At 36.0% G+C, this 11,660-nt stretch overlaps 1 long non-coding RNA gene across 1 annotated transcript in view; it reads left to right on the forward strand.

Annotated features, from left to right (window-relative positions):
* LOC118164220 overlaps nucleotides 1-826 on the forward strand; it is a 20,527-nt gene extending 19,701 nt beyond the window's left edge. The window contains exon 3 of the long non-coding RNA XR_004749381.1: nucleotides 812-826. This is a non-coding gene — a long non-coding RNA (uncharacterized LOC118164220). The remainder of the gene's footprint in view (nucleotides 1-811) is intronic.
* Nucleotides 827-11,660: the final 10,834 nt, after the last annotated feature.

An 11,660-nucleotide genomic window follows, 5' to 3' on the forward strand; every position in this document is an offset into this window, starting at 1 on the left:
GGAGGTCTCTTCCAACCTAGACTATTCTGTGATTCTGTGATTCTGTGTGATCTATTAAAGTTTCTTGGTGTCTAAACAGATATTTACCTGTGAAGAAGTGAGAAAGAACATTGAGAAATATTTATATCATCAAACTCTCTAGGTGGTGTTGGCAAACATTAGGGTAGCTGATCCAAATTTCAATTAACATTTTATAAGAAGCATCTTAATTTTGATCTTAGTTATAACAATAACAGAGAGATTTTCTCACATGTCTCTGATTGCAAAGTTGAAATGTTTTTTTAGATAAGTTTGAGATTTAATTCAAGGAGAGCACTGATTCAGGATGAATTTTAGTCATATACTTTGCTGAGTAGTGAAGTAGTAATTAAGTTAAAAGTGGTTTAATGTTCTGGTCTGGATCTATTTCACCCTTCTTTAGTCAACAGCAGCTGTACTTTCTAAGCTAACTAGTCCTTGTATAGACCATCATTTTAAGCAAAGTAGAGCTTCAAGAAAGTACTTGTCCCCTCCCAGCAGAAGTGGTGTTATCATTAATGACATAGCGTAATCATAGCATACTAGAGCAACATTAGCAGATAAGGTGACAGAATACCAATGGATTTGCTGAGTAAAACAATTGATGAGTACCAGATGTCCACACAGGGCGTATTTCAGGGATCTTACAGAACTGCTTGAGCTGGGTCCAGTGGACTGAATGCCCATCAGCTGATGGAGCACCATAGCTGTGTCTTGAGAGTGCAGATTCAGAGCTTGAGTGCTCTGAAACTACTAAGTAAAGCCAGCCAGATCTCAGTACATGACTGGGAAGTTTGTTTCAGAAATACATTTTGATCCAAACTAAAACACTTATGTTTGTTTGCTCAGGGAGCTAGAAACAGAAAGTGGGTTTGCATGGACAAACAATTCCACAGCAGCACAGAACCAAAAAGCTTTTTTCCTCAAAGTTCCACTTTTAAAATGGATGAAGGTGATCAGGTGACTTTTTACCACCTGATTTTCATCAGATCATAACAGGATCATAAAGTAAAGATTTTATCAGTCTTTTCAGGGGTATTATGCTCCTTGAAGTAACAACAGGTACATATAAATTCAGTTGTAAGTCATCAAATCATCTTGCATTTCTAGTTCTGTTTTCCAGAGATAGAAAGGGAGAAATGGGGGCAAAGATTGCAGATAAAGCTTACAGAGCTAAGAAAATTGTGAGGAGCTACCAATGTTGACTAACTTCCTTTATAAACATTAAATTAAAGCTTTAGTTCAGTTTCCCTGAGCAGGTAATAGCAAAAAGTTTTAATCTTTCAGTTTTATCTCCAGATTTATGAACCACAGACTTTAATCAAAAAGGAGAAACAACATTTTTTTCACTTCACCCTGCCATAATTTGTTTCAGTTAGAGAATAAGCAACAGTTCAGTAGATATAAACACATGTTCTTTTATTCTTCAAAGAAAACAATTTTGGCATATGAAATCAAAGAGATCTGACCTTCATAATTTATGTATGAAAACTGTATAGACTGGCAAGAACAGAACAATAAAATCTTTGTAGTATAAATTAGCTATAAGTAATTTACTGTGTTTTGAAATGTCTGTGAACGTATATCTATCTTCTTTGATTAAGTTAAATAACTTACTTGAATTTAGTGCAGTAAAATGCCACTTGAAAAAAAAAAAAAAAATCTGCAAGGATAAAAACCCAAATGTTTTAAAGAAGCAGGTTTTACCACACAGAAAAATAAAACAGATTCTTTTGCAAATAAAACATAGAAGACAGTTTGAGGGTACTCCCTTCCCATTACTATTGGCATAACAAGACCTCTGAGGATGCAGCTGTTTGCAATCACTATTTTATTAAATGTCAGAAAGTGTAATGTTGAAGGTACACATTTAAGTCTCATGTAATGTAGCTTCCCTTACACAGATATTCTTCACAAAAACATCTTCTGACTCTGCTTGTTAAAAGATTTATGTCATCATGCAATTTTTACACCAGTGAGTGCACTAATGATTCCCTGATGAATCCCACAGGAGTCATGCAATCTGGAAAATGCCAAAGTATAGAGTAGCACTTAAGTATCTTAACTGTAGGCTGGTTGGTAGAAAAAAGTTCTAGGGCAAAGAAGATAAAATATTTAAATATATGAAAGTCTTAAGTATAAAAGTTTAAAACCCTTTTACATTTTGTTGTATTTAACAAGCACTAAATTTTACTTATTAGGGCTCTTAGGAGTGGTATATATCTGACGTGTAATTCATTTCCATGTTTCCATGGTTAATATATAAATATATATATGTTTCTTGGTAAAGTAAATCATACTTCTAAAAGAATAAAACTTAATTACTATAAAACATTTAAAAATTAAATTATTTTTGAAGCACCTAAAATGATGTGGGTCTCACCTTTTCATTGGTGTTCAGGAGCAGTAAGTTGTCTTCTAGGTTTTAATAAGACTCCCATCTATAGTTATTAGGTTCATTGCTAAGAGCCAAAAAAAAAAAAAAAGAAAAAAAGAAAAAAAAGAAAAGTTGTTGTTTTAATTTACTTTCAATAAAATAGAAATAATGTAGTAAAGAAAACACCAAATAAAACAATACAGATGAGGCTTATTGAAGATACATGATTAAAAGGAACATTGTGGCAATGAAACCAGGAAATATCATAACTAAATGAGGTCATACAATGAAATGAAAAAAAAAAAAAAAAAAAAAAAAAAAAAAAGAAAAGACATCTACATCATATTTTGATATAATTAAATATATATATATATATATAAGTAATTATTCAGAAGTAAAATTAAGAAAATGTTCTGCAGGTAAACCTCAGAATTACAAATGGAGCACAGACCTTAACACTTGTTTTAAAATGTAGCTTTATGGATGGTTTATTTAATTCTTATTTTTTTATTTTTTTAATTAAAAAATATTAAATATTAAAAGATTTTCCCCTTTATCTTTTTTTTGGAAAAAAAAAATGCATATTCTGTGTAATTAATTGCCAAGATATAACACCAAGGCCTATGTTATAAGAATTAGAATGAGATATGTGATCTACAAAATACTATTAGAGACCTAATCTCTGTATTCAGTTTAATAATTCAAGTAACCCCCGCTCTTATGACCTCAAAATAAATATAACCCCATAATTTGTTTGCAGGTGTCTACTTTTATAATTCTGTATGACCCTCTCCCTCCCCCCCAAAAATAAAAGGAGAAATAAAATAAAATCTTCACCTGTCAACACAGACTTCCCCTGTGAACATTATTAAACTGAATTTTAGTGAAATTGCCTAGAGATTCAACTATTTTCAAAGCAGAGTAGTTCACAGTTTACATAATTCAGTTGCTGTCAGGAAGCTCCTGTCTGCTCACTGTGGGAGAAGAGCAGGACAATGAGCATATCTTAGTGCCTATACTATATTCCAGGTGAGTGACCTGACTAGCTACCCAGAGTTGTTAAACCTTTTAATCTGTTGCAGAGCACCTGGGATGGTGAACATTTCCTTCATCTTGACCTGATTTTAGGAGTTAAAACATTCTAAATCAGATTTTTAAGATTGTTTCAACATTATTTCAAATGCTTGATAAAGAACAAAAGTTCAGGCAGGAAGTAAAGGAAGTCATAAGTCTACAAGACAGCATGACAAGATAATTACTCTGAGTTTCATCAGTGTTAGACCAATGCTCACTTTCTTTGAATTAAACAAAGAATCTGTTTTAGAGACAAATCTTGGATCTTACTCTAAACCTGAACAAATTGCAAACAGGGATTTAGAAATCAGATTCTGTTATAGGCAGAGCATTTCATTATTAAGTTTCATGTGGTTTATTCTCAACTATTTGCATGCCCGCTTTCAGATATCTTATTGGATAAGTATTTTCCAGTTTTATTTTTCTTGTGTGCTTCAAAAAACCAACTCCATTATACACCAAGTAAAAATACTGAGATAATATTGTATCACAGTTTTTATGTTGTATCACAGACCTACTAGAAGTGTTAGTGCTTTACTGAGGGAATTAAACTGATCAAGTTTAGCTGACATATGCATTGAAATTAGAATTGAAAAGATAAGAGTTGCATGTTGTTAATAGAGAAATTGATGATTACCAGAAGAGAAATGAATGTGATCAAATTATTTATAACCCTGTGCATTTCTTTATAGACATACAGACATAGAAATATTGGGTATCATCACTCAAGAAAAACACAGTAAAATCAAATATGTAAGTGGCATTAAAATTTAATTAGATTTTAATATTATTCTTCCCGGGCTTTTTTTTTTCTCACGTTAATATCTTCTTGCTTCAGTGATAATTAGATGGTGTTTAATACAAGTAAGTGTTTGGAAATTTTATTTAAATAAAACTATGTTCTGAAAACATGAAGAAAAATAATGGAATCATGGAATTTTATAATATGCCAAGTTGGAAGTGACCCACAAGGATCATTGGGTCCAAATCTTGGGTCTGGACAGGAACACCCAAAAATCAGACTATGTGTCTGAGAGTGTTGTCCAAACACTTCTTGAACTCTGGTAGGCTAAGAGCTATGACCACTTCTCTGAGGAACCTGTTCCAGTGCCCAGCCACACTCTCAGTGAAAAACCTTTTCCTGATATCCAACCTGAACCTCCCCTGCTGCAGCATCTTGATATTCCCTTGGGTCCTATTGTTCACCAAAAAGAAGAGATCAGAGCCTGCCCCTCTGCTCCCCCTCTTGAGGAAGCTGTACGAGTGACTTCAGATGTACCTCATGTCTTCCCCTCTAGATAGAGGGAAGAAACTGAAAAAAAAAAAAATTTTTTTTTTTTTTTTTTTTGAATTGCAGTTTTGTAATAGTTTCTGCTTCATGCTGGTGCAGTCTCAGATTGAGTACTGTATGCAGTCTGGGGCTCAACCATATAAGAAATACATCAAACTATTAAAGAGTGTCCAAAGGGAGCCTACAAAGACTGTGAAGGGTCTAGAGTTTCTTCACTGAGAGACTGGGCAGGCACTGGAACAGGCTTCTCATGGAAGTGGTCACAGCTTAGATCCTACCAGGGTTCAAGAAGTGTTTGGACAACACTCTCAGACGTGTGGTCTGTGCTTTGAGTGGTCTTGTGTGAACTCAGGAGTTGGACCCATTGATCCTTGTGGATCTCTTCCAACTCAGTATCATAGAATCATAGAATAATTCAGGTTAGAAAAGGCCTCTGATACCATCTAGTCCAACCTTTAACCTAGTTCACAACTAAACCTTACTACTAAGTTCTAAATCTACACATTTCTTGGAGACCTCCCTTGGGCAGCTTATTCAAATGCCATGCAACCCTTCCAGTAAAGAAATTTCTCCTAATATCCAACCTAAACCTCCCCTGCAGCAACTTGAGGCCGCTTCCCCTTATTCTATCACTTAGTCTTGGGAGAAGAGCCCAATCCACCTCACTACAACCTCCTTTAAAGTAAGTGTAAAGTGCTGTAAGGTCTCCCCTGAGCCTAAGGATATCCTGAGAATATTCTATGATTTTAAGACTCTACGATAATGGTTAAACTAAACCTGTGTGTTTGTAGGTGTGTGAATGTTCATGAGTCAGTGTATGCTAGCAAGTCTCTCTAGAGGTCTTAAATATTTGTATGACATTTGGTCATGGTGGGTATAAGATATTAATATTGCTTTTGATTAGAATCATAGAATCTCCTGCATTGGAAGGGACCCATAACGATCACCAGGTCCAACTCTTGGATCCACACAGGACCACCCAAAAATCAGACCATGTGTCTGGGAGAATTGCCTAAATGCTTCTTGAACTCCAGCAGACTTGGTGCTGTGACAACTACCCTAGGGAAACACTTTGAAACATTTTTACTTTGCTTCCTCTTTTGAAATAGAATGCTTTTTCACAAGAAATGCCTCAAATTAAAACCTACTATCTGGGAACCAGAAATTTGGTTAGAGTCTTTTATTTTTCCTATTTCTCTCCAGAGAAAACAGTGTAAATAAAACTAGATAATGGAAAAAAGGAAGTAATCTGTTCAATAAATTCCTTATCTCACCTTGAATTTAGAAATCTTAAAATACTCTTAAAATACTTAAAATAGATGCCAAGTCAAGAAGGTTAATTCTCAGGAAAAAATACTTTGCATCTCAGTAAAAATACAGTTTTTACACAGTTTTATTCAACCTAGCAACATTTTAAAAGGGTAGTTCCTTTGCTGATAGATTAGAGTCATGACTTAATTTACTTTAAGTTGCAGTGATATATTGATAATATCATTATGGTAGCATAAATTAGACTTGAAAAATCCCATTGGCCCAGTTCAGAATTAGTGGAAGGCTTCATGAGTTTTATACTTGCATGGTTATGCAAATATGCATGGCTACACCATGCAAGACTACCTTCTGATACTACCTCTGAGCAAACGTGAAGCTGGAATGCCATTATTCTGAATCTGCTACATACATTTTAAATGTTCGAAGGGTAGCAAGTAATAGTTCCTATATTTTAAGTGTTGGAAGGGTAGAAAGTAATAGTTCCTAACAGTTATTTATCCCTTTTGCTGCACCTCTCTTTCTTGATTTCAGGCCCCCCCGGCCCCCCCCCCCCGGGGGGGGGGGGGGGTTTTTTTTTTTTTTTTACTTTATATAATTATGTATTCTGGTTTCATATATTTGTTTGTTAGAATCAGAAAAAAAATGCTAGGACATTAGGGTAGTAGGAAGGCTTAATTTCCAACCTGGACAGAATTTAAGAAGCAATAAATAACTTTTTAAATTATTTTTATTTATTTATTTATTTATTTATTTATTCAAATCTGTTGCCTTGAAATTTTAGCACTGTTCGCATATTCAAGAGCTTTAGGTAGAAATCTGTTAACGATGCAAACTTCTCTGAGTCCAACAGGAGCTCTGATGTTCATCCTGGAATAATCTCAAGGTGAGTGCATTCCAGTGCTCTGGTAATTAGATGCATGAGGCACTTCTGAGAAGTGTTTGCTTGAAGTATTTTAGCCTTACTCCATTAGAACCACACACTAGTTCTTAGCATACTTTATATATACATTGAAAACTGTTGAAAAATATATGTAATAAAAAGCTATATTTCAATTCCCTGAGTTAAACTTCATCTTGTTAAACTGATACTATGACTCCAGACAAAGAGGGGAAAAAAACACACATACACATACACACACACTAAAAGAAATAAAGAAAGAAAGAAACAAACAAAACAACAAACCCAACCAAACCAAACCAAAACAAAAACACTCCTCTTTCAGAACAGGGTTTATTACTGGTATGGAAAAAAAAAAAAAAAATAAAAAAATAAAAAAAATTAATGCCAAGTATTAAAAGTCTATTGCTTTAAATATATTATATTGTAAGAAATGTATGTAAGCATGCATCTGGATTAATCATAAAACTGATCATGTATGGTAAACATAGAGTTGTATGGCAGTATATACAAAATAATATAAATTTAAAAAATGACCTAAACTTACATTTGGTTTGAATTTTTTTTTTCCTATTAATTCTCACGATAAAAATGCAATAGACAAATTATATATATATATGTTAATTAGACTTTCTGTAGTTTTTGTTTTGTTTTGTTTTGTTTTGTTTTTTGGACCTCTATACATTTTGGCATTCAAATCTACCTCTCTTTTAGTCAGGTCATAACACACTTAATTCCTACAAACAGTGGATAAAAAAGAACAGTGGATAAAAAAAATCAGTCTTTCCCAAGATTAAGTATTTGCCTCCAAAGCAATAACTCTGACTCTTATTAAACTGTTTGAATAGGGTCTAAGTTTCTCTGTAGTTTTCAGTGTTGCAGCTCAGAATTCTGTTTGAAATACAGAAATGAGGGAGGAGGAGCAGGCTGTGGGTGAAGTGATTCAAATAGTTGGGGAGTGATTTAGACCTGGTGATAGACCAGTGATACCTAGTTTCTCTTCCTCTATGTGTTTGTAAACCCAGAGTTAATGCTATAGACAGCTTGAATGCTTATGTGCATTGTGTGTAGGTGTCCAGGTGTTTGTAGAAGAGAGGTGGGAGCAGCAGCCTTTTTGGGAAGACAGTAAAATGCAGTTTATTTCCTCAAAAGTTCTCTGAGGGACAGCAGTATTTTCTAAGTCCTGCTAAAGGTATCAACAACAATGAAGCAACAGATGACCTCTGAAAAAGTGATGAAATTTAAGATCCAGGAGTCAATACAACCATGTGTAGGAAGTTCTGTCTTTTCTTAAAGGAAGCACAACCCAACAAATGTAAATGTTTTCAAACTGTGTTGTAGTTTATGATAGTTATTTATTTAGAGGGTATCCAAGCTTGGAATCATAGAATATCTCAAGTTGGGAGGGACCCATAAAGATCATTGAGTCCAACTCCTGGCAGCACACAGGTCTACCCCAAAATTCAGACCATATGACTAAGTGCACAGTCCAAATGTTTCTTAAACTCCAACAGGCCTGGTGCTTTGACTATGTCCCTGGGGAGCCTATTCCAGAGAGTGACAACCTTCTCAGTGAAGAACCTTTTCCTGATATCCAACTTGAATCTCCCCTGTCACAGCTTGACTCCATTCCCTAGGGACCTTTTGCTTGCCCCTAAAGAGAATAGATTGGTGCCTGCCCCTCTGTGGGAAAGGAATTTGCAGGTGGCTTTGCGCTGTTTCCCACGTCCTTGTATTAGAGATAATGAGGAAACAAGCTAGAGACAAGTACATGGAGAAGTCCAGTGCATGGACCAATTATAAGTTGTTATCGGTGCGTGTTTTAGTTAGTTGCCTATATATACTTTGTGAGAACCTGCAATAAAGGAGGACGATTATACTTTTCATCGAGGTTGCATTTTTACTCGGGTCCGTTTCCCTTTCCGACACCCTTCCACTGCCCCTCATGAGGAATCTGTAGACCACAATGAGGTCTCCCTTCAGCCTCCTCTTTGGAGGAGGTTTTGGCTGAACAGGCCAAGTGACCTCAGCCACTCCTCACACGTCTTCCCTTCTAGGCCCTTCACCATCTTTGTAGCCCTTCTCTGGACACTCTCCAATAGTTTAATGTCCTTTTTGTACTGTGGTGCCCAGAACTGCAACAGTAATCAAGGTGAAGCTGCACCAGTGCAGAGTAGAGTGGGACAATCACTTTCCTCAACCAACTCAATTCCCTCAATGCTGTGCTTGATGCACCCCAGGATACAGTTGGCCCTCCTGGCTGCCAGGGCACACTGCTGGCTCATATTAACTTGCTATCAATTAAAGCCCCCAGATCCCACTCTGCAGGGCTGCTCTCCAGGGTCTTGTTCCCCAGTCTATCCAGGGTTGCCCCTTCCCAGGTGCAGGACCTGGCACTTGTTCTTGTTAAACATCATGCGGCTGGTGATTGCCCAGCTCTCCAATGTGTCCAGATCTCTCTGAAAGGCCTTTCCACCCTCAACAGAGCCAACACAACCTCTCCAGGTTTAATATCATCAGCAAATTTTCTCAGAACACCTTCTAGTCTTACATCCAAAGCATTTATAAAAACATTGAAGAGAACTGTCCCAAAAATGGAGCTTTGGGGGACCCCACCAGTGACCGGCCACCAGCCTGTTGCGGAACCATTTACCACAACCTTGTGAGCCCTGCCCATCATCCAGTTGTTCACCCATCATATGATGTTTTTTTCTAGTTGCATGCTGGACATTTTGTCCAGTAGTATCCTGTATCAAAAGCTTTACTGAAGTCCAAAAAGATGTCATCAGCTCGTTTCCCTTGATCGACTAGATGGATGATCTTATTGTAAAAGGAAATCAAGTTAGTCAAACAGGACCTATCCCTCATGAGCCCATGTTGCCTTGGACCTATGACTGCATTGTCCCCCAAGTTTGCTTCAATAATTTCAAGGATAATCTCCTCCATAATTTTACCAGGCACTGACATGAGACTGACAGGCCTATAGTTGTCAAGTTCTTCTTTCTTGCCCTTCTTGAAAATTGGTACGACTTTTGCCAGCTTCCAGTCTACTGGGACCTCCAGATTCCCAAGACTGCTGAAAAATAATTGAGAGAGAGGTCCCACCATGATGTCAGGCAGCTCTCTAAATGCCCTGGGATGAATCCCATCAGGATCCATGGACTTGTATGGGTTGAGGTGGAGAAGCTTGAATTGGCAGAGCTGAGATAACCTTAAGAATGAAGGTCAATCTCACATTGGGGATGGTTGTTGAACAGTTTGGGTTTTAGAATGTTGCAATTATGTGTGTATTTTTCCTGTTTATTCCTGTTCCGATTCTTTTGGGTTCATGAAAAAATGAAAACTAATATTTATTTGAGTCAGGTGTAAATCCCACAGGAGGAATCCATATATGTAACCCCCAATAATACCATTCAGTATGTATGAGAATGTACCAAAAGCAGCTTTTCACCAAAATTAAAATAAAATTTAAAGAAAAAATATTTAAATTGCCATGGCACCTTGGGGAGGCAAGCTGCCTGTTCTCCCTGAAGTGACATCATTAAAAATACAAAAGGCTGATATGGAATCCATTGTATAGAATCATTATAAGTGTCTTTGAAGTATCATAAATAGTTGAAAAAGTGAAGGACTTAAAATTACATTACAGAAACACACACAGACACAAAACCTCTAGGAAATGCTATTGTATTTATGAACGCAACATACTGGGTATCAAAGCAACGCTATATGCAAAATAAAAAGGGTTTTGTTTAGATTGTACTGCACATATTGGTTTTCATTGATTGGAGACATAAATTCATTTTGGGGCTTCAATATCATGAAAATAAAAACCATTATCTCTCACTCACAAATCTTTAAACACGAATTCCTTTGATTAATATATCAATAGACGCATGAGTGTTGAAAACACAGCTCTACAACTGTCCAGAAATTCTAAATGTGAGCATTAAACCAAATAATACCTAGCTGAATTTTACTGAGGTTCAGCCATTTGATCAAACCTTGTTAAAAATCTCTTAATTTCTGGAGTTATTTAAGGGTCTATCTGCTCCTAGTTGTTGCAGACAAAATAAATAAATATTATATCAATGAAATTGATGTGATTCTTCATATGTATGGACGACACCAAAACTTGTTGTGATATAAGTGCTTACTTGCTATAATTTTTGGTATATAGTTATAAAGGTAAATATTTTTCTTTGCTGTTTCAGGAATTGGTTAAGCAACACTGTATTCTTGTCACTCACATGTAGAAGCAATGATGGAAACAATTAAACCTGATTTGGACACTTTTGTTTTTGTTGTTCAAAAAAAAGGGAAGTTATATACATTTTTTCCTGGCTTTATCATTTCTGTGCATTCATATCCAAAAGGGCAACAGACCTTTAAGTGCTCATGTTCCTGATGCAGCCACTGAAGACAGGTAAGAGCTTTAAGGCTTTCAAAGGAAGATCCTATCTGTCTAATAGAGTGAGATTCTTTGAGACTTCTGAATCACTTACTGATCGCCACTGACCATGTAATGAATAAGCATTTTACTTGAGGCACCTAACAGAAAACCTATACACAGGCCTGATACAGGAATTTCAGTGAGTACTTCCATCAATGCAGGGTACCAAAATGTGAAGTTCCCATTGAAATAGAGTCACTTATATTGCCAACAGTGTGTGTGTTACATTGATGTCCTGGTTTCAGTTAGGACAGTTATTTTTCCTCCTAGTAGCTGG

This window comes from Oxyura jamaicensis, chromosome 1 (assembly GCF_011077185.1).
Source record: "Oxyura jamaicensis isolate SHBP4307 breed ruddy duck chromosome 1, BPBGC_Ojam_1.0, whole genome shotgun sequence".
NCBI lineage: Eukaryota > Metazoa > Chordata > Aves > Anseriformes > Anatidae > Oxyura > Oxyura jamaicensis.